The following is a 27,720-nucleotide window of genomic DNA, read 5'->3' as shown; positions in this document are numbered from 1 at the left end:
TTGGGGCAGGGACTATCTGTGTGTTCTGTGTTTGTGCAGCACCTAACACAGTGGGCTTCTGCTCCATGACTGGGGCTCCTAGGCACTGCAATAATATAAATCATTATAATAATTATTAATAACAATAAGGTACCATTCAATACTTGTGACTAAGTATCAACCAGGTTTTGTACATTATTGGACTAAAAGATTGCTCTTGCAAAATTTTGCAGTTTTACATTTGTCTTTGTTGGCAGACTTGGAGTACTCCTCCTATCTTTAACTAAAAATATAAATCGTAAGAATTTTATTAACATCAACTTGGACGAGATGCAACATTTTTTAATGAGTTTCACTATTTAAAACTACTTAAAATACACCACACGAAGCAGAATTTCAGGCAATGAAATTTTAATCAGTAATACAGAATCTTTCCAAATCTATTATGCTGAAATGTATAGATGAGTTTTTTCCTTTATTTATATTTTACAAACTTGGTAAAGTGACAAGATCAATTACCATAATCTCAAATCAAAGCATTTTATTTCAGTAAGAATTCATGACATGAAGAACATGACAATGTGGGGGAAAGACCAGATACAGGATGTGACAGGGTTGGGCCAGATGGCTATAGGAGAGTAATTTTTTTTTTTTGGAAGCAAAAAGGATGTTTTTATTTGCATAACACACTTACAAAGTAAAAACAGCATATGCAATGTATAACACAGCAGCCAATCACAATTGTTTTCTCATTAGCTTCAGGGGAGGGAAGTGTTCAAGCTTGCCCGGGCCCAGAGCGGGGGGCTTCCTCAACTCTCATGGTCTTCCACCCCTCCGAGTTACCTGGCGGCCCAGAGCGAGGGGGCTTCATCAACTCTCAAGGTCTGCCACCCCCTCGAGTTACCTGGCGCCATGCCCAGTGTCACCAACAATTCTCTCCTCTGAAAGCACCCAACAAGAGGGGCAGGCTGTGGGGTGGACAACCCCGGGGGGGGGAGCACGTGCACCCACATGTGAAAGGACCCCTCTAAGGTGGTGGTGTCCGTAGCAGCAAAGGCTGGGGCTGGGGTCCCTTTCTCTCTCTCCCAATCAAAGGGTCAAACAAAGGGAACCGGAGAGGGACACCGAGCAGAGAACCTCGGACAGCACCCACCGCTCCTCAAAAGCATCAAGGGAGTCGGTGGACACCACCCAGAGGAACTCCTCCCGGATACGTGAATGGACCGAGGATCGGAAAACGGCCCCACAGTCACAGGAAACTCCATCGGCCATAAATAACTAGTTAATTCAGTGATGATGAAGAATCTGTGTAGATTACCAAACTCCATAGATAGTTCTTGGTGCAGAGATGAGTCATAGAATAATGCAATATATATTCCTCTTTTAGTTAAAGATTCCTCCTGACTTGGGCATTGCTATGCTGCATCACATTCAAATCAAATATTCACAACCCTTTTCTGTACAGATCATGCTTTAATTACAGCTAAAGGATTTGATGCCCAATGAGGAAAGTGCATAATGATTGCATTTAATGAGCTAACATGCAATGCTAAAGTCCATAGACTGTTCATACTGTGTATGTATGGGACATTATAACAAAACATCAAAGATCTGACATTCATTTTCTGATGTATATCAGTGTGGAGTGCTTATACTAAAAACTACATAAAATGTGTTCTCAATTAATCTTAACTGCAAAGTTATATTATTCAGTAAATAATTTATATCTCCCACCCACTTCAATGCTGCACTGTTTAATTATTAGAAATATTACAAACTAAACTATTTTTATTCCAGTGGTTTTCCTAATACTCATCTACTACCAACAAACAATTCTTCAAGAATTTCCAGTAGCTTCTTTTTTTCTTTTTCTTTCTGTGAGGAATGAAAAGGTCATGAAATCAATTGGCTGAAAGAAACAGTAAAACAAAAGGTCAGCTTTCTAAATATTAGCTTCAGTTTTGCTGCTAAAAGAAAATGGCAACCAGGATTATATATGTTTTAAGTGTGAACAAGGCATTAAGGGGAAGGCCTGTTTGCTTCAATTACTGTTTAAATTTCAATCTTTGGATGAAATTCAAGGTTTAACTTCAGACCTGAATTTAGCTACTTGCACATTTCATATCTACTCTCTCCACAAACTCTGATCATAAAAGCCTTTGATCAAAATGTAATATTCTGATTTTTTTTGTAGTGGAAGAGAAAGTTGTATAATTGTTTAAAAGTAATTTAGATTAATTGTGAACTATGAGGTCCTTAAAAGTAATTTAGATTAGTTGTGAACTATAAGGTCATTTGGCTTGAATAATGTCAGCTCCTTCATACAATTCATAATAAGTTTCCCCGTATGTTTTAAAATGCACATCATCACTTAGGAACAGCTTTAAACAGAAAATTGATGCTATCACATATGTTGTCTGATCTGGGTTGTTTTGTTTTTTGTTTTTTTTTTTGGTCTGGTTGAGTTTTGCTTCCTTCAATTTTCTCTTCTGCCTTTGATATTATTTATTTTGACCTGACTGCCCCTATCGTCCAGTGTCTTTCACACGTATTTCTTTGTGGGCCAGGCCCAGCTCCCATTAAAATCAAAGGGAATTTTACCACAGCTTCAGTCCTTGCAGGTTTGAACCCTGTTTCTACCCTTTATTCTGTACTGTTTGTCTCTTATTTTCTTTGTTTTCATCTTCATTATTGTCTTATTTATTTACTCCCCATTTTTTCTCTGTATTTAAATTGCCCCCAACAGCTTGTCATTCTTTAGCAAATTTTGTGTCAAGTCCTGCACTCAGCCATTTTATTTAGGACATTTCTTGTTCCTTGAATTTTGTTTTCCAGTGAAACTGTACATGAAACTGTGCATGACTGTGCCTGAAATTGACTATAGTTAAGGATGCCCAGTCTTTTTCCTCATTCGTAGGTATTAATCTCCTTCCCATTTTACAATTCAGGATTTGTCATTCCTCAAAAAAGACACAGAAGACATAACAGAGAACAATACAGCATTTGTAGGGGAACGACCTGTATGACCTATTAGGTCTTCCATTTCCACATTTCTGTGATTCAAAATATGCAATTGCATTTAGAAGTTTCTCAGCCTCAGTCTTTGTTTTGATCATATAGGACCTGATTCTGCCACCCTTATTCACACTGAGTAGGACTTTCTCCTTGAGTTGTCCCACTGAAATCAGAACTGGAGGTGTAAACTACTGTTCCAGATGAGCAAGGGTAGCAGAATTTGTCACTCTCCATTCATTGAAAAAGGCACAGTTCTGCCATCCATTGTGCAATTCCACTTCTTCAATACAAATTATTCAAGATTGAAAGGAACCGTAATTTAGCAATAGTAAAAAAATTGACAGTACTATAGCAGCAAATTATGATGCATGATTTAAAGAGGTCAAAAGTGCATCCCAAAATGGTAAGCTCCCCTCAAAATAGTTTCAATTAACTAAACCTAATTGCCACATGAGCACATTAAGCGTTAACTTTGTATTAATGTTGGTTTTCAATCAAAGCTTCATTAAAAGTGTTTTAGCTAATTAGCTTTGTTTAGTGGGTTGTTGATGCTGATTTAACATCTTCTGTTTTTTTATTTTTATTCATATAAATATTAGATAACTTCTATGTTAGTTACTAAGTACCAAATAACTCCATGTTTGAATATAGTTGATATTGTAACAAAGTAAGGCAAGGTGTTTCAAAGTATGGGTACTATGCAGATGTTCGCCACTTCATCTATCTGTACTCTCATCAAGGGAAACAGACAGAAATCTTAAGTACATCCAGCAGTGTTCTTTCCTTTAGCATTCTAATTTGGGATTAACAGTAAAAATAGTTTATTGAAGTATCTATGTACAGTGCCATGACTGGGAAGGTTATTTATTTTTTGAGGGTAGAAGGAGGAAGGAATATCCTCTAAATCATCTGCTGCTGGCCACTATCACAGACAGGATACTGGACTAGATGGACCACTAGTCTCATCTGCTAAGGTAGTTCCTATAACATAGTCCACATTGTGTTGTGTTTTTATTGTTGTTATGGAACGGACTCATTGTAGTGTTACATTTTCACCCAAAAACATCCAGAGAAACGTGTGAACAATACTGCAGCTTAAGGGCTGTGAACATGATCCTGCAGCCTTTCCTCAAGTGAGTAAGCCCACTGAATTCATTAGCACGTATTCACTTATATAAGGGATGGAAACTTGCATTCCAAGGACGAGATCCACAAAGGGGCTTAAGCGTTGCAATGTCTTTTAGGTGCCCTGACGCCTAGTGGAATTCACAGTCCTGAGTTAGGCACCCAAACTCCCTGTATAATGTGTGGGGAGAGTTGGGCACCAAAGAATGGGATTTTCAGAAGCCAAGATGAATGGGGAGCTGACGCACTTAGTCAGTAGAATGGGGTGAAGCCTATGCCCTGCCCTTCTCAGGCAGTTAGGTACCTAACACAGCTACAGAGGAAGGCACCTCATGAAAAGTGATAGTGGTTTTATACCAGTAGCCTACTGGTTAGGGTACTCACCCAGGCTGTAGGAGACTGAGGAAACCCAAAGCACATCCTGCACCACTGCACATCAAGAGCAAAAACTATCCCTGGTGAAAAATACGCCGGAGGATAGATCCAACATTACAGTCATCCTATATTTGGTGTAGGTCACTCCGCTAGGACATTCTCGCTGAGTGGAAGGGAGGAAGAAGATAGAATTCAGATCGCAGCTGAATAAAAGGTAATGGACAACTATTTATTCACCAAAAAATGCAGTTCTGGGTCAGCCCAAAACTGTTAATGAATTTGCCAGTTTGACAATCTTTGTCTTTAATACTTCAGAATTGCCAATGAACCAAAAAATCAGTTATTCACACAGCTCTAATTCAGATAATAGAATCATAGAAATGTAGGGCTGCAAGGGACATCAAGAAGTCATCAAGTCCAGCCCTCTGCACAGTGGTAGAACAAAGTAAACCTAGACCAGCCCTGACAGGTGTTTGTCCAACCTGTTTTTTAAACCTCCAATGGTAGAGATTCTATAACCTCTCTTGAAAGCCAATTCCAGAGCTTACCTAGTCTTAAAGTTAGAAAGTTTTTCTTAATATCTAACCTCAATCTCTGTTGCTGCTGATTAAGCCCATTACTTCTTATCATACCTTCAGTGGGCATAGAGAACAATTTGTTGCTGTTGTCTTTATAATAGCCCTTAACAGATTTGAAGACTCTTATCAGGGCTCTGTTCTTTCTTACATCAAGTATACACCATGATAGCTCCATTGGCTTCAATGGTATTACTTCTGATTTACCCCTGCTTGAGAGGAAAATCAGGCCCATATTGTATTTCAAGAAGAGTATATGGCACTTGATCAAATAACTGCAGCTCTCCATTCAATAACAGCATAGTGTCACTATAGTATAGTTATAGTAGTGAATGTGCAAGTTTCTCAGAAATAAGAAAGGAAAAACAGGAGGTAATACCTGCCTGCTGGAAGGCATCAGCAAAATGGCCACTTTAGAACTCCAGGTGTTGGTCTCTGTGACAGTTAGATGTCCAAGCACCCCCACTTCCCCTCCCCCCCCCAAAAAAAAGATGCTGGGAAGAGTTTCTATGAGAAGGCAAACTGGCAACAGGATGGATTAGTGAGGACCAGACAATAACTAAGGAAAGTATTCCTGGAGAAGAAGCTGCTTCTCTTTATTGCAAAACACCTCTATTCACACACACACACAACGCTGAATTTTACTTTCATATAGCACCTTTAATACTAAAGTGGCCTATATGTCAGTTAGGAAGAAAATCAATCAATAGGAGACTCACAGAAGTATAAATGACCCTGAAAATAAAGGGCACAAATTGGTTCCAATAAACTCTGTAAGGATTTAATTAGTTCAGGAACTGGGGATGATGGACTGAACAATGTAAGCAAAATTTCTGCACATTAAAGGCTGTTGAAATATGATATTTAGAAGAGATTGCTAGAGTTTGCAACAGAAGTGTTGTAAATCAGTCTCAGAGGTAGCAGAGAACAGTCTTTTTCAGAAGGAAGAAATTGTAGGGTACAGCTTGTAACTAGAAGGAAAGGCTTAAAAAAAGACAGCTATCAGTTTGTATTTCCAATACTTTACAGACTGTAATTCTTGATGAGCCATGCTACAGGTCAAAATTTCAGCTTGTGCTGTTGAAATGTCCTTAAACAGTTCTAATGGTTGGAGTGAAAGAAGCAGCCAAAATCAATAAAATATTTTGCATATATTGCAGAATGATTATATTTTGTTGATTTTTATTTCTTTATTTGCAGAATTTCTATCAAATTGTGTTGCCCTGTGTATAATGGAAATATGAGATGAGCATAAAGTGACCATGCCAGATTAGCCTTGTATGAAAATCACCCCTATGAAAGTTAAAGTACCAAAATCCAATATACCTTCCAAGATCTTGGGGGGAAATTGGTGGAGGAAAAACGGGAAGAAGAGAAAGGGTCAAGGCGAAGTTTTAGAGACTTGGATGAATAATATGAAGAGCCAGATCTACCCATCAATGGAGAGAGTTCCAACAGGGTTTCAGGGGAATAGGCACTGTACAAACACCTTGTGAGAGACCATTCCAGCCTCAAAGAGTTTGCTCTCTAAGTTAAGACAAGACACAGTCAATGGGTGTAACAAACAAATGAAGGGAGTTACAGTGCAACAACAGTGACAGTCTGTACCCCCATGTTCACCCGTTTTACAAGATTATGTTAAAGTTTGTACAAACTGTGTAAGATATCATTTGAAAACTCATGGTTTGCTGATTGTTATTGTCCTGGTAAAATATGTGTGGAAACATTGTTTGTAAAGATATAAGATTCCAGTCTGTGATATTTCTGGGGCATGTTTCAACATTTTCTGGAGGCCAGTCACAAACAAGTTCCCCAGAGACAAAAGGCTAGCCAATGCCTCAGAGAGGGGTCAATGAGATCAAAGGGAACTGATTAAGTGGCCACTCTTCAGCAGGTGAGAGGATGTGGGCAAAAGATCTTTATTTTGACAAAGAAACAGTTTAAGGTTCCTGACCACACAGACTTTCTGTCTCCTGAACATCAGCTGGAGATGATTCTTGTGCAAAACAAAGGACTATAAGAAGAGAGGGCAGATGCCCCAAATCTCTCTCCCTTGCTCTCTACCCACAGCATCATCAACACCTGAAGAACAAAGGAAGCAGCACTGGACCTGGGAGGGAGGAGATCCTGACTGAATGCAGTTCAGCCAGTAAGACTGCTGGAACATGTGGTGAGAGAGATCTTTGCTTTGTATTCATTTAGCTTGTTAAGTTAGGTGTTAGTTGTGTTTTACCTTTCATTTCCTTGTCACCAATTCTGACTTCTAGTCCTCATTACTTGTAGTCACTTAAAATCTATCTTTCAGTAGCTAATACATTTGTTTCATGGTTTTATCTGAGCCAGGTGTTTGGATTGAAGTGTTTGGGAAACTCCATTAGGGATAACAAGAGTTGTGCATATTATTTTCTATCAATAAATGACAGAGTTTTATATGAGCTTGTATTGTCCAAGAGGATTGGGCAGTACAAGATGCACAGTTTTGGAGGAAAGTCTGGGATTGGACATTTGCTGGTATTGCTCTGCAGTGTAATTTATGAGTGGCTGGCTATAGCACTTATACAGTTTAGCTGGGAGTGATTTACATGCTGGAGGCTGTGTGTCAGCAGGCCAGAAATGGTTGCTTTCACAGCGAAGCAGGGTAAAAGGCACCCCAGACTGGAGAATTGAGGGGATACAGCTGTCCATCAGTCCAGATTGTACCCTGGATAATGTCACAATCACATAGTTGTATAGGCTACCATAATTATGTACAGAACTTACAAGCTTTTTGCCAACATAATAGATCTCCAAAGTGATTAACATAAGCTTCAAGGGGCACTTCTCTTCAAGGATATTTTAGAGTCTTGTATAAACAGGAAAAGGATGTGTGTCCAGTTTTTAGATGGGGTTAAAAAAAGGCTTGTAAAACAATAGACTCCCAATAGCCTGAAACAGCTTTATATTTTTCTCTAGTTCTTCAGTAATATTATTTAATTTACTATTAATAACTTGGGGGGTTCAAATGTACAAGGTTGGCAACTTGTCTTTTTAAAGAAACATAGCTATGATTGCTTTCACTTCTCTGTACACTTCAGAGTTTCAAAGTAATAATAATTAGGACTTAATATGATGATGCTCTTCAATAATAGGAAGCACTTACTATAATAGATAGCTGTGAAGCATAACCTAAAGTGGCTAAAAGTTGCTGCTGAAATACTAGAGGCTAAAAAATGGTTGCAATTACTTGAACAACATCACTGTTGTGTGGATATTATACATTAACCTTTCATTGTTCTTTTTAGTTACAAATCAAGACTATGCTAAGAATGTATACGGGAATAATAAAGCAGGTATGAGGAGAGTCTGTACAAGTCATTTGAAAAGAAAAACTGAATACCAGTAGAAAAAAGTTACAGTAAGAAAACTCTGTTAGAACTCATACCTCTGACACATTCTGCCATTGTCATAAACATTTCAACTAAACAGTGCTTCATGAACAGGACATCATCCTCAGAAATCACAGAAAGGTCTAGCACAAGTTTAACATGTCGTGTATGACTGTAACATTGCACTGTGACATTCAGTAAACTGCAGGAGTGATCTGTCACATTTCCACCAGATATATAGATATTCCCCTGGAATTCTATTTTATAAGCACTGCGAATGTCTGAACAATAGCTAAGGAAAATATTCCCCTCTAACCTATCCATCTGAACCTTGATACTGCAGCTTAGTACATTCTCAAACCTCGGCCCGTGCTTACTCAATAGTTTTCGAATATGCACTACAGTTGTTCATACAGACACAAAACCCATGAATATTCTTCCCAGCCATCCTCCATCACTATCCCCACAGGCAGCTTCATTTTACCCCATCAAACATGGGAATATTCCCTCCCTCTTTTCTTTAGATGGCTGAAGTGAGGACATGGTAGGCCATGACTTACTCCCACACTTTCCTTCTGTGACCTGCGTGGCGAGCTCAACTTCTCTTTCTAAGTATGCTTGGCTCTTAAGACACCAAGGCCCTGATCCTCAAAAGTAGATGGACATGTAACTCTCATTGATTTCAATGGGAAAATTAGCCTGTGAGTAAATGAAGGGAAAATGTCAAGTATTCTGTGTGACACTTAGCTATTGTCTGTATGGTGAAGGTGGTAAACCTGAACATTTTGATTTAGAGTCTTTTTATTCAACCTACCTGGGAACTCTCTGATTTCAATACTTTTGAGGATCCCAATTTTTCAGAATTTTCAACGAACGACAAAAAACACCCATCTGTTCTTTGCCCAGCTCCGCTTTCTACCCCTTTATCCTCAGAAGGGGTTAGATTATATACTAGGAGGTTTCAAAGATAGTTGATAATTGCTGTAAGCTGTCGAACCTCTGGATAAAATGATTGGTCTGAATCTGTTTCAGTGGCTCCTTTCCTCTGGGGTTAACGGAAGGGGAATCCAATATGTGATGCTGCCTCCTTCACTCCTTAACAAACCTTCTGGAAGGAGAATACCTAATTCACCAGTAGTGTTTCATTCGCAAAGAGTGAAGCTGAACGCAGATTAAGTTGAACAAATGGGACATTATTAAACCCTGTGCACTGCTCTGTCCAGGTGACTAAGCTGCTTCCAGCCTCACTCCCCGCATTCACTGGTGCTCCATCAATAACAGTTCCTCCAGGGAACATGGGCCCTGACTCTAGCTTGCACAGAGCATGATACGTATAGTACAGCAAGGAGAGGGAATTCTTTTACTCTTGATGCAAGTCAGTGTCATTCCTGCCACCTCCCAAACAACAAAGTCTTCATTTAGAAAAGGAACCCAAGTACAGATGGGATTGTGTATTCTTCATTGCGATATGGTGAGATATACTCAAGGACTGATCAGAAGGAGAAACAAGGTAAAAGAGGGAGCGATAAAAAGAAAAAATTGAGAAATAAAATGAGGCTGGAAGAAAAGAGAAAAATGAATAGAAGTAGGGGTATCTAGATGTGTATAAACCCTGTGACCTGCTGTTTTAGAGGGTAGGAAGGTCACTATTACCATTTGTTGGTGAACAAAAAGAGAAGCCCCATAGGGGAAGGAGCACTCTACCATCCTCTATTGGTGAACAGGAGAAAGTATGGCTATAGAGAGCTTCATTTTCTTAAGCTTTCAACTCAAAAATCCTCCAAATGACATGTTGTGGATGCAACAGAACTCTGAACTGGTGGAGTAGTGGGACTGACCTGAGAAGACAGGGAAGGGGCCTTGTGGTAAGGAGTGCATCCCTAAGTTATAAATTGCAGAAACTACTAGAAGAAGAATTTATCCAGCTTGTTGTTGTTTAAGCATGCTTTTCCCAGGTGTGCTGTAGGTAACTCCTGCCTCCAACAGCAGGGAAAATCTTGATCTTTCCAGTGTTGTAGGAAAGTTCTCTTAAAGAGTGTCATCACTCTTAAAGCTGAAGAAATTTGGAGTCACCACTGCCGATCTACTGTCTGAATTCTCAAACAACCATGAAGTGCAAGACTTCAACTATAGGCTGCTGCTGTCTACCATGTTGCTCACTGTCCCATTCAGTATAGGCCATGGAGAATCCTGAGACACATCAGTCAAAAGACTAGACACTGTGACATCTGTTTAAAGTCTTTTTGTCATGTTTAAATATAGAGCTGAAACCATGGAGCTCTCATCCATGAGTTATCCATGGAGTTATCAGATTGAATACCATATGGTCCTTGTGATATTACCTTACCTTAGACCAAGGTTGGGCAAACTTTTTGGCCTGAGGGCCGCATCAGGTTTCACAAATTGTATGAAGGGCCAGTTAGGGGAGGCTGTGCCTCCCTAAACAGCCAGGCGTGGCCCGGCCCCTGCCCCCTATCCAACCATCCCCTGCTTCTTGCCCCCTGACAACCCCACCAGGACTCCTGCCCCATCCAACCCCCACGTTCCCTGATGTCCCCCCAGGATTTCTGCCCTATCCAACCCCCAACTCTCTGTCCCCTGACCACCAGTGGTCCCCCCCACCCCTGACTGCCCCCTGCTGCCCCATCCAACCCCTCCTCTCATTCCTGACTGCCGCCCCAGGACCCCTGCCCCATCCACCCCCCCCTGCTCCTGGACTGTCCCCAGAACCCCCACCCCTGACTGCTCTCCGCCACCCCATCCAACCCCTCCTCTCTGTCCTGACCCTCCCCGGACCCCTGCCCCATCCAACCACCCCCATCTTCTCAGAACCCACCATCAATATAGCCCCCTTGCCACTATCAGCCCCTACTCTCCTCACTTCAGCCCCCCAGGCCATAGTTCAGCCCTCCCAGCCTCACCTCTGCTTCACCCTCCCCAGGCTTGCAGGGGCTGCAGTAGAATCACCTCTCCCACTTCCTAGGCTGGCAGGGGAGCAGCCACCTCCGACTATCAGCCTAGGCAGCTGTACTCCCGCTGTCAGCCCTGGGCAGTCAGGCTCTAGCTGTCAGCCCCGCAAGGCGGGGCCGGGGGAGGCTGACAGTGGGACCCCAGATGCCCCGGGGCTGGCAGTGATTTCTGTGTAAAATTAAGTATATACCTTGGGTTTTGGGCAGGTTTGTACAGCCCACACTGAAGTCTACTACTATTGTTAGCCCTGCTAGCTAAATTAAAGCTAGTACAGATGTGCCTATCAGAGCTGCAATTACACCTTTGATTGCAGTGTAGACATAAAGTTCCACTTGATTTCCTGGGTCATACAGTTGTACTATAAGGCCCAAGAGTACGTAAAGAGGTTTTTATAGTTAGCTGACAAGTTAAATAGCTCCCCTTAGGTTGAGTGGCTGTCTCTTGACAACTGTGCAAGAGTTCAGCAAATTGTTTGCTTTTCAGCTGAGTCATTTATTTTTTCCTTTATTTGTGGGCATTTTTTTCTCCCACAAGCTTCTTGTGTGTCTGTTAGATAGAGAACAGTTGGAAACAGATTGTCATGGAAGCCAGGCCAGATTACAATATAGGCACTATAGGCCCAACCCTAGAGCTCTGGTTCCTAGAGTCATGTAATTATAGAAGAAATCTACTTTCATTTTAAAAGCAAGAAACAAAAAAAGTAAGTTTCTTAGTCCTCATGGTTGTGAAGAATAGCTTGAAAACATGACTCAAATGTAACCGGTGAGGAGACATCTGCCTGAGTTTGCAGACAGTCTGAAACAATAACTCTGGGAGGTGTGAATTGCCCCACTCAGATCAATGGAGATGTTTACTTCAAGACCTACTGCTCTGGGGACCCCACTAGCAGCACCCCAATAGATAATTTTGTGTGTCATGGGAGGAGACAATTGTAACATTCCGAGCACACCGACCCAAAAAGATAGAGCCCAAAACTGGTTAAGTATTGGGAGGCTCCCCGACTGCTGCCCTGCCTCTCTGTGGAGAGAGAGGCTATCTACTGCCACTCTTGATGGAAAAATGATCACTCTTGGATCTCTGGGAAGAGAAGGGGGCCCTCCTACTACTGCCCTACCCCCTCTGTATTATCATCTTTGCCACTGGGGAAGAAGGAGATCAACTTGAAACCACGGTGGCACTCTGGGTGGGAAGGGGACCCCTATCACTGCGCAGTGGTGAGGCCATGGCATGGTGGCAGGGTCATGTTGTGTATAGAGCCCAGGATTACCTTAATTGTGCTCTCTATGGAAGAGTGAACAGTGGAGAACATCAACAATCATTGTTCATTAAGGACACCACGATGGGTGTGGGCTGCAACCCATCAGCTCTGAATTCATGTACTAAGCCCTGGTCTACACTGGCGGGGGATCGACCTAAGATATGCAGCTTCAGCTACAAGAATAGCATAGCTGATCTTAGGTCGACTTACCTTGCATCCTCACAGCACGGGGTCAACTGGCACCGCTCCCCCGTCGACTCCGCTTCCGCCTCTCACCATGGTGGAGTACAGGAGTCGACGGCAGAGCGATCGGGGATCGATTTATTGCATCTGCACTAGACATGATAAATCTATCCCCGATAGATTGATCACTATCCGCCGCTCCGGCGGGTAATGTAGACCTATAGTGTACACAAAGTTTCTATCAACTATTTAATTTATTTTTTAATCAGGCAACTGATTTTTTTTAAGTGCTGTGTTATAGGTCTCCAATTCTAGCACTCACCAAATCCGTCTGTGACCGTTCAGGGCAACTGTATTCCCCCTCCGTGGTCCAGCAAGGGCACCCACTCTAGGGTCCCAGCTCCTCAGCCATCACCTCTCTTGGGAAGAGACCCATGTCTCTCTCCTTTCTGACCAGCAAATTTCCAGGCTGCACCGTTCCCTGCATACACTGTGAATTCCCCCAGCAAGTCAGACTGCCTAAGCAGAACTGCTTTGCTTTGTCCCCAGAGGCTAAGAACAGCTCAACTACTCACAGGTATGTCACCACACAGCTCTGTCTAGGCAAGCACATTTATTCTTAAAGTGAAAACATTACTGGGAAAACATATTAAAACTATAAAAGAACCTACAGACATGCTATTAAGCTTACCAGAGATCAACCCCGCTCCAGCGAGGGTTCCAGCAGATGAACAGTCTTTTAAACCTCACCAAGGGGGGGGGAGGGTTTCTTTGGTGACAAGTTCATAAGGGTTGTTAGCTCAGAAGAAGCATGCCCAGGCATAGGTCAAGTCCTTCCAACACTTCCAAGAAAAACTCTGGCCGTAGGCTCGATCAGCAAGCACCCCATGAATCAGTTTAAACTCAGGCTATTTATTCAAAAGTCTTTTCTTTGTCTACTGCTTCTCCAGAGAATCCAGTTTGAAACAGTATCCTCAAGTCTCTCCAGGTAATGATAGCTCTCTGGAGGTTTTTACAATGTGAGAGAATTTCACTAATCATCCCCACTATTTTTGGTTCCTGCAGGACTGTGGTCCTCCTCCCCCCGATGGAATTACATACAATACCTGGCCCACAATTATATATAAACATAATATAGTAAGCTCTCACAATGATATTGCAGGAAATTCCCATACCTGTCACACCACCCTTAAATCCAACAGATGTCTTCCCTATGAATTTTGACTTGTAACCCCAAGCTCACCACACATGAAAAGACCTTTAAGCACCTTTGCCTTATGAGGGAAAAATGCAAACTTTTAAAATAAGCTTAGATAGATACACTATGTATTTTCTGAACCTCACAATCAGCAAAACTACTGTTCAACATAGTTGAAATGAGAATTTGTTCTCCACATTCCTAGAAAACTATCATTTCTTTAAAGCTTTAAAACTAAGGTTGCCTTCACAAAATGTTTAAATAGGTTCCTCCATCTATAATACGTGTGTCAGATATTTTTTAATACATTTCAGTCTGATCAGCAAATTCAGTATGATGTATGAACATTGTATTGGCCTTTTTATCTTAGGAACATAGGAATTGTCATACTGGATCAGAGCAGTGGTTCATCAAATCTAGTCACCTTCTTCTAGTAGTGGGCCATACTAGATGGTTCTTGGGAAAGTGCTAAGCTTTGTCACCAATTGTGGCTTCCCTCAGGCCATCTCAGTCTCTATGCATAGTATCCTCTGGGCAGAGACTCAAATCCACCTTTTATACCCTGGTGAAGTTAACAAACTGCACTAGCCACAAGAAGTCATCAAAATTTTGCACCCTTAAGCGGGATTCTAGCTCCTGATCAACAGATAAGCTCTGTAGCCCGCTGTTACAGGAAACAACTGGGATTTCTCTAACCTTCCCCTAGAGGCTGAGGAAACAAGTATAAAGCCAGAGGGAACTCAGCTGCTACACAGTTCTACTAATAAAAGCAAGGAGAGCCATACAGAACGTTTAGATTTTACATGTGATTAGTTTTCTCATATAGTGTACAGCATTTTGCTATTGACATGCTATTGATATAGGGCAATTGTCCTTTTGTCCAGATCTGCAGAGGGAAATTTGTTGGAAGGGAACATCTTTTTAGGTTATTCCCTTGGGCAGCGGGGAATAGTAAAAAGTCCCATTGTTTTTTAAATACAGAGTTATGATTTGCAACAAAAACTCCAGCATTACTTGTTACACATCATTTAGAAGAAACCCGTAACTATTTAAAAGCTTCTCTCTCAACGTGCTTTGAAAAACAGAAATATCAGGATACTACTGTAATAGAATTGTTGAATAATTTGATAGTCCATTACTATAAACTTAAGCTTGCTTTACACAAAAGAAACATGCAACCCAAACAACCTTTTAAATCATTGAAGAAAAAGTAATCTTCCTTTTTTTGTTGTGTGTTTTTATTTTGTTCTGCTTTGATCTGGTTGGTTGGTTTTGGTTGGATTTTTTTGCGGGGGAGAGTTATTTTTGATTTTTGCTTGTTTGCTTTGCAGTGGGAGGAAGTGCTGATTAAGAAATGACTGGGCTAAATAATAACAATCATCATCTTTGCACTTACAAAGTGCTTTCATCTAAAAATCTCAAAGTACTTTGCAAACATCAATTAATTCTCAGACCTTCCACCCCTCTTATGAAGCAGGCTAGTATTATACTCATCTTCCAGATGGATAAACTGAGGAGAGGTCAGTTGACCACATCTCACAACAAGTGATTAACAGACCTGGGAAGAGATCTGGAGTGTCCTGATTCCTAGTTCCCTTTACACCCAACCACTCTTTCTCCCTCCGCATACATGTTTTCTCTCCTTATTCTTTTTTCCAATGGTGCCCAAAGTCATGCTATGAACTCCCCACCATGCCCCCCAAAATAAAAAATAAAAACAGAAGACATGATTACTGCCCCAAGGAGCTTGCAAAGTAATGCCCTGATCCTGCAATAAACCTACACATGTGCTTAATTTACATCTGTGAATCATCCCACTGACTATCACTGTGATCATGTCTTCTATTGTGGCCTTAAGAATGCAGTTCTGGAAGCTGATCTGCATAGGCGGACACTTCCACCTGCTCTGAATCTCAGAGGCAAGTTCCCAGGATCAAGGCCCCACATTAGATATGACTGAGTGAGTAACCAAACAGACAGGAAGGAGCAAGGCAGAGAGGACAGCAGTACTATAAATAAGATTATGAGTCTATGCAGTGAGAGCTAGTCTTCAGCATGATGGACTAAGGGAGGAAGATTATTATTATGCCTACTGGAAATAGAAATCTTAGTCAACTAATATTTTATAAATATTGCGGCAAGAGTAGGCCTTAAGGAGATACATGAATGAGAAGAGGAAGGGAGCTCTGTACGTGGGGGTCTGTGTGAAGAAAACACAAGAACAGCTCTAGAAGTATCAGACAAATAGCCAAGCGAGGCCAGCAAGAAGGAGTTTGCAGTAATCAAGGTGGGAAATAGAAAGGGCACGAGCATGAGTTTTTTGTGTGACAATGGACAGATCCTACTCCTTCAAAAAATGAGTCACACATTTTCCAGATGATTGTGTATCCACTCTGTGATCCCCACAGGGTGCTTCTCATTCCCCAATTTGGTCAAGCCATCTTAGCCTTTAACTTCCTTTCCACATTTAAATTTTTGTTCCTGGAAACCTATTCATTGCTCTGGTGTTCTTATTAAATTTGCAATTCTAAGAGTTTTGCAACCGCACCAGACTTCAGTTTTTGAGATCAAATAAGGTCACTCTCCTTGACATTTTTGAGAAATGCTATTGTAGACTGTAAGTATACCATAAATTTCATTTGATGAAATAACATCGTCAGTTCTTTTTCTTGTTGTACCAACATCCTAAATTAATGTCCTCATTTCTAAATTTTCCAGCTGTCCTACCGTCCAGTTCACCACTGTCCACTCATTTGCATTCAAAGTGAGTGCAAAAGGGGTATAAAACACTGCACCAGATCAGAACGACAGTTTTGGGTACCCACTTTGCCCTGGGATAAGCAGCAACACAAAGTGCAGAGCAGTTGAGAATTGGGCCTACTTTTTTTAGTTACTTTATAAATATTTTCCATTGAAACAATATTCCTTTTCAGAGAGAAACTTACAACTACATTAAGGTACTTAACAATATTGATTTATTAGAAACTTCAGAAAGGCACTTCTGAGATCCAGCTTCTCATAAACTATCTTTGACAGAGAATAATGTTCAAGTCTTCATATGTCAGTTTTGACAGATTTTGCCATTAAGAAGCATAGAGGTTTGAGATTTCTTAAGGGAAAAAGCTGTTGGACAGAGAAGGATAAATGTAATTATGCTATTGAATAACCAAATGATGTACAGTTTCCAGAGCATTTCAACTTTAACTGTTGTTGTTTTCAGATTTAACTTTATAGCTGGTGAATTTCAGGCACCTTTGCAAGTCAGATTCAAACTGAAGTTGGAACCAGAACTATCCTATCCTCAGTGAAAAATGTTTCCAGCAGATAGACTTAAATCTGGTGAACAGATGGTAAATCTGACCTCAAGAACGTAGACAGGAGGGGAAGAGAGTGTTAAACAACATTTTAGAAATTTTAAAGAGCAGTTACAAGATCTTTACCTTTTCAAAGGGCATTGCTTTCCATTGTAGGGCAGATTATAATCCTGCTTCAGCAAAGTACATAAGCATTAAGTGCTGTTATATTAATGTCAAGGGTCCAATGAGTTAAAAGTGTAATAAATTATTTCACTGTTCAACATAAAAACAGTAATATGAAGAGGTCTGGGCTTTATTTTATTTTTTCTACTGAGATGTTAGATTACTTGATTTCTTGGTGAACATCCAGATGTACTCATTCTAAAATTAAAAGGTTATTGATCAAATATAAGAAAGAACAAGAAATTAAAACAAGCATTTACATTGAAACTGAAATTGAGTAGTTATGCAAAACAAACTATCAAAACTTTTTAAGTTTCTCTCTTTTTGGAGGCAAAATATGACTCACGTTTTTAAAAAAAACTTTCTTGAATGAAAAGGAAAGGGTTAATTTTACTTTCAGTCCTGATGCCTAAAGAGTATTTACTTCTTCTGTATCTAACAAACAGACAAATACAAGGTGGAGGACAGATCAGATAGAAAAGTTGGGAGAAATAGGACTGTTGATGACTTTGGAACACTGGACAGCTAGTAAATCACTAATGGATGCTTTGGCAGGTGGTTGATCACGCACCTGTTGCTTGAACCCTAGTTCACTTTCTGGTCAGGGATGTCATCTGGTTGGGTCTTTTTTTCCTTAGACAAGACAAGACTGTGATCATCACATCTTGCTATGATGATGCAATCCAGCTGATTTCATGGTTTGATGAAAAGCAGAGAGAGTGAATGAGAGGTAAGATAGGAGGAAAGAAACAGAGGGATAGAAAATAACACAACAGGGAAGGAAGACAAACAGGATCTTAGATGTCTCTGTGATGCAGATAATTAGGTATCCCATTGAGGAGCTGAGGACTGGATGTCACAATGATGTGGTGATTTTCAGAACTCACAAGTGGGAAAAAACAGTTATTTGAACAAGAGGTAGGCCAGACAGCTTTCCTCCTGGAAGTTGGTCTTTTAGTCTGGTTTGCTCCTTCTGTCTTGGGGGTCTAGGGAAATGAAATGAGACAAGACTAGGTGGGATGCAAGGTGGGAATGGCGGTGAGAGAGAGAGAAAGAGAGACTGAGCAAAAAAGTTGTTTTTAAAGTCTTTTTTAAGAAATCCAAAAAGGGGGGAAATGGGCAGCATAGTTCACCCCCCTCATTATATTGTCCACCAATTAGGTCTGATATCCATCACACTAATTTTGGTCTATTAGCCTCTGATTCCACATCTTCTGTTTTTACCAAGCATGATTTCAACAATCCTTAAATCATATCAGCAGGTCCTGTTTGTTTGGACTAATCCAGCTTCTTTCTCGGGTTCTCTTGCATTTGTTTTTCATATTCATTTATTGAAAAATCGCTCACCCTCTTTTTCATGAATAATTTCCATGGAAGCAAAAATTCGAGGGTTATTGTAACATTTTATGAACTTTCATTTGCTTCTTATATTTGAGCTTCCAACAGGGTTAAATTTTGTAGGCCCAATAGTCACAACAGTTCTTAAATCCATTTAAAGTCAGTGGGACTTGAGCATGTGCTTAAATGCTTTACTGGATAGGGGTGGTTCTCTGAATCAGGGCTTATAGTATTTATCATCTAGGTATCAGAGCTCTGCCATCCCTTTGAAGGACATCAGTGATCATGCCTAGGGAGCGTCTGGCTACAAAAATGTATTGCATAAAGGCAACTACCAACTCAATCGTTAGATATTTTAATAAATACATTCTTGGTGTGACATAGTTCACTTTAAAACACAGCTGGCTGAAAAACAGTATTTGCAAAAATATTGAAAATTTTGTTTTCTCACTTGTTCATGAGAAATTTTCAAATGTTTCCATTTTTATGGGGGGGGGGTTGAGATTTCCCCCCACCTCCCTTTTTTTTCCTGTTTTACTATTGATGTACGCTAAGGTAATAAAGAAAATCTAATCCCCTGTATGAAGGACATCCTGAGCGATAATCCTGGAAATGCCCAGGAAACAAAACTCTAGCTGTCCCCCACCATTCTAGGGGCTGCAGACAAGACAAAAATCTACATTATTTTTTTTATATTTGTCCAAACCCCTGCAGGAATGCTACAGTAGGCTGGTGTTTTTGAACATTACTGTATTACTTCATATTATATGTAAAAGGCGTCTATCACTTTGGTATATAGGTACTTATCATCTTGGTATTGAAACAAGAATGGACCCCAGTCAGAAACAGGAAGAAAACTCTAGAGGCCCTGATTCCTCTGTCTTTCCTTTTTAAAGGTCACAGAATTTGGAATTCCTTGGGCACACAATCCTCCTTTTCCGATCTCACTTGGCATCCAGCTCTTTAAGGAAAAAGGAAGGCTTTAAACCAGGATGCAGTAGTGTCATTTTCACATGAAAGATAGGCGATAAAATAGCTCTGATTAAAAAAAAAATCCTAAATGTAACTAAACAGCCTGAAGCCATACAAGTCTTTTTATTCCTCTTTGTGTTCCTGTAGTTCTGTTATCAATCATTTCAGTATATTACTTTTCAGATATAGTTTAGTATGAGAGGGAATGATCAGCAAAGACAATGTTTATCAGAAATAAATTTTAATTGATTTTATTAGCTGTAAGGAATTTTAAAAGGTGCACAGAATTTGACATAGTATACCAATGACACTGTGGAAAGTATATGTGTTTACTGACTATGGGGAAAGTATATGTACATAGACTAAAGACTAGACCTGGCAGTCTTTAATCAGGCAAGCAATATCCCTGACTTCAGTGGGGCTGCTTGTATGAGAGAAGCAAGCAGGGTTAGTCCTAATGATGGACAGTTCCAGGCATAATTCTGATAACATGGGTATTTATCCAGTATCCTGCATCCCTGTGCTATAGCACTAACATTGAATGACCTCTCTCATGGACATGCTGCTCCTGCTAATATTTCCAGGAATGACATCACAGGGCGTGTCCCTCTAAAGCTGATTGACAGACACTGTCACTCAATGAAATATGACCTTTAAGGGCCTAAACCTACAGCTGTCCTAGGTTTAACAACTCCTGGAAATCCTGTGTGTGTAACTAAGGCACAAGCCAATTCCCAGTTAAATCAGTGTAAAGATTTCCAGGGACTGGGATGGGAGTTGAATTAAGCTCCAAATGGAGTCTTTGTGATACGGAGTCCTGCAGTAATGTAATTACACATCCTATCCCTTCAGTGGGGAGGTTAGGGTTGAGGGAATACATGTGGGCACTCAGATACTTGCCTCTTCTCTTTTCAAAAGTGTGAGTTTGGTTCTATAAAATGGTTCTTCATTAGATCCATTTTATAACACAGAAGAGTCTGCTCTTTAGAGCTGGGTGTAAGCTGTAAAACATTTGACATAAATAGTCACTTATTTTTAAATACATGCACTCCAGCCACGTTCACACTCTTCTTGTGTTTTGCTTTAGGTAAATACCTATGGAATTGCATTTTACTGGCACCTCAGTTTAATTTGGGTGAAATTCCCCCCTGTGCAGAACACCGACATAGGGCCTATGCACCACTGAAGTCCTCAAAATAGAGTTCATAGAGTCCTCAAAATAGAGTTTAGGTGATGAAGAGATGTTGTACTGGCCCTCTAAAGAGAAATGTATTTCACCTAGAAAGCAAATTTGAAAGTTGCCTTTGTAGAAATGGAATTTTAAATCTGCACAAGGCAGTATTTATTCCAGAAATGCCTGTGCATTTATTCAGTCAGGGAACAGACACAAAGCTATGTGAATTGCCTGATCCATCACAAGTAATCAAACACAGCTGAAATAGGGCCAAATGTCTTCCATTTCTCCCATGGAACCTCACCAACATTGTCATAATAGAATAGGCCAGATGTCCCTTGCTCATATTGAATAGTACCTCGACATAGATCCACAAAGGTATTTACACTCCTTGATTTCAATGGAAGTTCAGAGCCTAAATACCCTTGTGACTCTAGGCCTCACTCCACAGAGAGTCCCGTTAAAGACATTGGGACTACTTGTGCAGCAACATGCTACCTAAAATGAGTAAGGGGATCAGAATTTGGCCCAATATCTGTATGTGACTTCAGTAGGGGTTCTGGGGCCATGATCGAGGGCTGAATTCAGTTCAAAGTTCACATCAAATACTTGTGATCATCAAGTTGGGCCATTTCCAGCACAAATCCAGGTTTTCTCACCCTCCACCCCCCCACACACAAACTCACTCTCCTGCTGGTAATAGCCCATCCAAAGTGACTACTCTCTTCACAATGTGTATGATAATCAAGGTGGGCCATTTCCTGCACAAATCCAGGTTCTCTCACCCCCCCACCCCCCTCCAAAAAACACACACACAAACTCACTATCCTGCTGGTAATAGCTCATCCAAAGTGACCACTCTCCCTACAATGTGCATGATAATCAAGGTGGGCCATTTCCAGCACAAGGAGGTATTGTTTTATGATCTCTGTGTGTATATAAAGTCTGCTGCAGTTTCCACGGTATGCATCCGATGAAGTGAGCTGTAGCTCACGAAAGCTCATGCTCAAATAAATTGGTTAGTCTCTAAGGTGCCACAAGTACTCCTTTTCTTTTTGCGAATACAGACTAACACGGCTGTTACTCTGAAACCTATCAAATACTTGTGGTGATCCAGTCATGATTAAACCATGGATTCTTTTCTTTCTTGAAATAAATGTTGTTGATTTGTTTCAAAAACAAATACATTAAGGAAACCATTTATCTTTTGTCTTTTCAGAGTCAGACTTTGAATGACTAGGCTGCAGTCAGAACTGCTGAGACCGAGGTGAATAATTCTACTGACATTCTAAAAAATACTTTATTTCAAAGGTTTTCTGCCAGACAGACATGAAGGAAGCTATGGACCTGTCTCCAATGAAGATGTGGCTAAAAACAATGGAAAGTCCCATTTACATATGAGTGAGCAGGGGTAGGGGAAGTCCACAGGAAGGGAAAAACAGAAAGAGGTCCTCCTGAGGCTAGGGACAAAACAGCAAGTTTGGGAAGATATAAGGCGTGAAAAGAGTCCATCTTGACATCCATCACTGGACAGACCTGGAGCCAGAGCTCTTGCAAGCTGAGAAAGATGGACCCTTCAACCAAGGGGCTGAAGTTTCTGGGAACTGAATATAGGAGAGAAATCAGCCTGGGGAAAAATCTTTCACCTAGGAGGACAAAGGAAATCAGAACCTTGTACTTCTGTGGAAGGTCCTGAGAGAAAGCCATGACTGGAAAGCAAACGATTCGTTAAGAATCTAACCTTGAACCAAGACTGAAATTTTGTTAAATCTTAGTCACATATAAAGCATTTTTCACTTTAAATTGGTTGGTAACCATTTCTAACTTTATCTCTTATACTTGAACTCACTTTTTTTTATTAAACAAACTTGTTTTACTTTTATCCTAAATCAATCCGGTGATGTGTTTGACTCCTCACTCCATCTAACGCCCCCTTTTTAACACTCCTGCTTTTAAGTCTAGATGCTCCCCTTCAGCACACAGCATCCCTAGAGAAGAAAAAATGAAATATACAACAGAGTCACAAATACACCTTAAGATAAATATACCATGAAAGCTGTCTTCAGCAAGGAACTCATTTAACTGTTTGAACAGCATCCAGAACAATAGCGGTCCTATTCTCACTGCAGCCCATGGACACTACCATAATATAATAAGTAAAGGTTAGAAATCTTGGGGAATACTAATTAATACTAGCTAAGTGGTGCTCCGCTTGGGCATCATGACCCTCAGGAGGGTTGTGAACAGATATTGGGGAGTTGCGACTATCCTGCCCTTCCCGTATTTCTAAATGGGAGGAGGGATCTTAGTTAGAGGCCTGGGGGATCCCGGGGTGGTGCCAATAAGGCAAGGGGGTTAAGGTATTGAAATGGTTCAGAACCACTGCACTCCCTAACATTAAGGTCACATTGCGGTGTGGTTGTTAGGAATAGCCAAACTTTATCATGGTCCTCCCAATTACAGTTTTTCAGCTCATATGGTTGGGCTTGTTGAAAATGTACCTGCACTAGTGTAGCTGCTGGGTATTTATCTTTGTTCTGTCATGCAGAATACACATCTGGGTTTTAGACAGTTATTTATTTTTGTACCCCCATTTCATGGGAGCAGACATCATGCACACGACAACATATAATGTTCAAGAGACTTTTTAGCAACACACTGTGAACACTCAAATGTAACAGTGTGCACAATATTAGTGATCATATTTGTTATAAAGGCATGCAGTTCTTGAAAGAGCATGGGCATGCTGTGAATAAAGTAATAGATGAGACAGGTGTGTATGCCTATTAGAGCTAGCTGAATAGTGATTGTGTTGCAGGGAAGAGGGTACGCTATTTTTTATTTGCAAATATTTGAATGACTACTGGATTTCTGTGGAAATATTTGCACATTTCATAAATTTGTAACAGATGTGCATCATTTGGGGTATTTGCTATTAATCATTCACTGTATAATGAAATTCACCCTGAGCAGAGAACAAATGCTAACATTATGTACCCAATAATTAAGAGTTCCACGGCCCTTGAGCAGGTCATCTGCATAGGAGTGAATATGTCCCCCTCCACTGAATAGTCAAAATGAACAGCTCACCCAACATGAAACAATTATTTGTTCAAAATATTCAACAAGTACTTACAAATGTACAAATTCTTGGTTAAAGGGACTAGTCCAAAATAATTTGTTGAAACTTAAGTTCAGTGAACACTATTTAAGCAGCTGCAGTACCCATTGTGCTTATGGTTGCCATGTAAATTTATAATTTATAAAACTGATATAACAGATTTTTAAATTAATTTAATGGCATGAGATGTGGGCATAAATATGACAGGGGCAACCACAATATTGGTAAGTTCCCGCTGCCCTGGAAAAGGACTTGAAAACAATATAGCCACCCATCATAAAAAGTGTTACTACTACTTGGCAACATATTCTATTAATATCTTCTTATTGAACATTAAGGGCTACATTTTAGTATCTGTTGCATAAAAATCTCTGAGCTGTGTAGTAGAAGGAAGACTAATACAATAGGGTAATCCTGTGTAGGGCTGATGCCAGTATGGAAAGAGAAAATGAAATCAGAAGCTCTTTCTTCTCCTTAAGAAGGGAAAAGTTTAAAAAGCAAATAAACCCAAAACATTTAACCCATTTTGATAGTGACAGAAGTACCAGCTGTGTCACCGGGGAATACATATAAAAAGGTCATTGTTGGTAATGTTATGGTTAAATTTATAAAAAGTAGTGAAGAAAGCTTGCTATTGTATATTCATTAGATTAGATGAATGTTGTTCCCATATATTATGATTTTACTTTTTCTGGGATTTTTAGACATGCGCTGTGACTATACATTCACATAGCGTCACTAGTATAATATAACAGTTTCTCAATTTTGCAAGTCTGCACTGAGCAAGGCTGCAAAATGTTGCTGTGGAACTAGATGTATGTGTATTGCTTCAAGCTGCTTTTTCCCCCAGCTACAAACAGAAACAGAAGAGTTCATTTCTTCCTACCCAGCAACAACTGTCTAAACTGTATTTCTGTGGGCTCGAGAAAGACAAGGGTCAGACTCCCAACACAAAAATCAAAAAAGATTCTATACTACTGGATTATCCTGTACAATTTCCCAAAAGGGTCAAAAAGGTTATTAACACCTGTGCAATACCTTCCATTCAATAAATCATGTTTTCGATCACCAAGCAGTGAGGTTCCAAAAAGAGAAGAGATTGCAATATCTGATGACGGGCATGTCATTAAGTTAAAAGAACATACAGACCTGCTTTTCAAGAATAAGTGTGATGACATCCCCCACACCATTACTAGCTTACGCAGTGGTGAAGCCTAGTTTGTTTGTTACTGGGAAAAACCATGTGTTGTGAGATTCGTCTCATTTCTATGCAGCTGTAGATAATGTAACACAAATTCCTGTCTCACTGTGGATAACCAATTTCTGTTCTCCCTCTCACACGTACATTTTACAGAAAAGCAAAGGAAAACTGCACCATTTTTTTCAATACAGAAGTCTCAAATGGCCAGTTAATTTGCATATCTATTCCTCAGTTCATACACACTGGAAAGTGCTTTCTATTTATTGAAATGTCAGTATATGGTGGTCTGAAGGAAATAGATATAATTTCCTTTCAAAAGGCATGTACCACTTAGGAAGCAGGATTAAGTTCTGTGCCAGGCTAACTCAACATTTTCATGGGACTAAAATTCTCCTCAGTGTACCAACTACTTATAATCTTCTTGAGTGCTGATGTTTCCACTGGGACCTTTTCATTAGCAGATCTATGTGTGAAAAATACGATGGCTATATTAACCCATCTCTCCCTTGAATCTACTTCTGAAGAGGGTGAAGCACATCTGTTATAGTACTCATATGTGGCACATCTATAGCACTTTTCAGATGTAGATCTTGAGGGGGGAAATTCGTCCCTGCTCAGAAGTCCAAGCAAGATCTAGGCACCACTTATGTCCTATTTTGAAGACTTAAATAGTGCAGGATGGGAGATCTCTGTGCAGAAGTGAATTTTCACACAATGCTTTTCAAAAGCAGACAAGTCACATTATCCCCTTTTCACAGATGGGAAAACTGAGGCACAGAGAAGTGACTTCCCCAAGGTCATACAATAGCAATGGCAGAGGCTGAAACAGAGCCCAGGGCTTCTAGCTCCAAGGGATGGGCTTTTAGCCACTACACTACGCTGCTGCCTTTATGCCACCTAAAGGATGGTCTAATGTTTCCACCTGAACTAGCCTTTTGTTTAAGCCAGTATCAGAGCAGAAGCCTCTGGTGTAATAGTGCCTAACACTAAAAGTGTCTTGTTTTTGCCAAAGCACATCCTGCTCTGTGGATCTATTATTCTTGAATCAGAAGAAATGTGGAGACAGCCTCAAACACTATTTGGAGGAAGAGGCAATCCCATGGATCTCTACGTAAATGTGTGACGAAACAACTCACCCTTTGTCAGTGAATCCCCTGATCTGAAATCAACTGCATGGATGTGATGGTGGAACTTAGTGCTCAATTGTTTTCTTTTTATTTCTATTTTGGGGGCGGGAATTAATGTGTTATTTAAAATGGCCTAGTTTTTTTTTAACAGAAATGCACATTCATTTGAAGTTATATAAAATGAATTTGAAGGGCCTTGGAATCTTGTTAATTCTCCAGCCAACATGCCCCAGCTAGACTGTATACCAGCACGTGTGCTTCAGCCTTAGCTACTGCGGCTTTTGATGTCTCTTTGAAACTGCCGCAACTTGGGCTGAAGCTGATCTTGAAAGAGAACAGTATTTCAAAAGAAAACATACACTTTCTCTATGTAGAACCAAATTAAGATGTTTAAACTTGACTGAATAGCGGGGATCAGGGTGGGAGGGGGCCTGCTATCATCTGAAACTTAATTTTTTCCCCAGAAGTGGTTTCTGCACAAGCCCATTCATTCCACAGTAACATCGAAGTCTCAGGCTGACGCACATGAGCCAAAAAGCAGTCTAACTTTTCCAGGCTTTAGGATCTTTAGGGTCTTGAGACCCCGTCTAGTTTTTATATTGACTGTAAATAATCTATTATGTATTTTATTTTTATAAAATATTTCCAAACTGTGCTAAGTGCTGTACATACGTAGAAGGCACGGCAGTATCTGCTCTGAAGAGCATGCAGTCTAATAAGTGCATGTCAACACTGCAGCTGGTGGTGTGACTTACAGCTCGTGTAGATTTACCCGTGCCAGCTTTAATCTAACTAGCTTGCTAAAAATAGCAATGAAGACAGGGCAGTGCAGGCTGCACAAGGGAGTATGTACCCCTGGGGAAAGGCAGGCAGGCTTGTGCAGTCAATGCCGAAGCTCATATCTCTGTGTCTTCGTTGCTGTTTTTAGTGAGCTCGCTAGATTAAAACTAACCCAGATACACAAGCTGCAAATCATACCTCTTGCGCAGTGTAGATGTACTGAAAAGGCCAGCTTCTGCCTAGCTGTTACTTAGGTGTGCAATGGTAGGGATGGGATAAGATGAGTGCATGAGGGCCCGAATTGCATCCTCTGCACTCGGAGGAGCACAGAGATTACTCTGTATTTACTCCCTTGGGGGGACATGGTGACCCGAAGAGGGCAAGGAGGAGGTCAGCTGCATGGACTTGAGTAGTGGGTATGCAATCTTTCCACACCCAAGAATTCCAGAAACCAGCAAAATGCCTCCTTAGGCTCCCAGTGGTGG

At 40.5% G+C, this 27,720-nt stretch overlaps 1 long non-coding RNA gene across 1 annotated transcript; it reads right to left on the bottom strand.

Annotated features, from left to right (window-relative positions):
• Positions 1-434: 434 nt before the first annotated feature.
• On the bottom strand, positions 435-12,946 carry LOC125630175 (uncharacterized). The gene is made up of 3 exons (XR_007354579.2): positions 12,873-12,946; positions 4,504-4,657; positions 435-1,854 (listed from the first exon to the last, which is right to left on the bottom strand). It is a non-coding gene; the product is annotated as an uncharacterized LOC125630175 (long non-coding RNA).
• Positions 12,947-27,720: the final 14,774 nt, after the last annotated feature.

Source organism: Caretta caretta, chromosome 1 (genome assembly GCF_965140235.1).
Source record: "Caretta caretta isolate rCarCar2 chromosome 1, rCarCar1.hap1, whole genome shotgun sequence".
NCBI classification, from domain to species: Eukaryota; Metazoa; Chordata; order Testudines; family Cheloniidae; genus Caretta; species Caretta caretta.
Note: the sequence above shows the minus strand (reverse complement) of the source record. Positions and strands in the feature narration are given on the sequence as shown.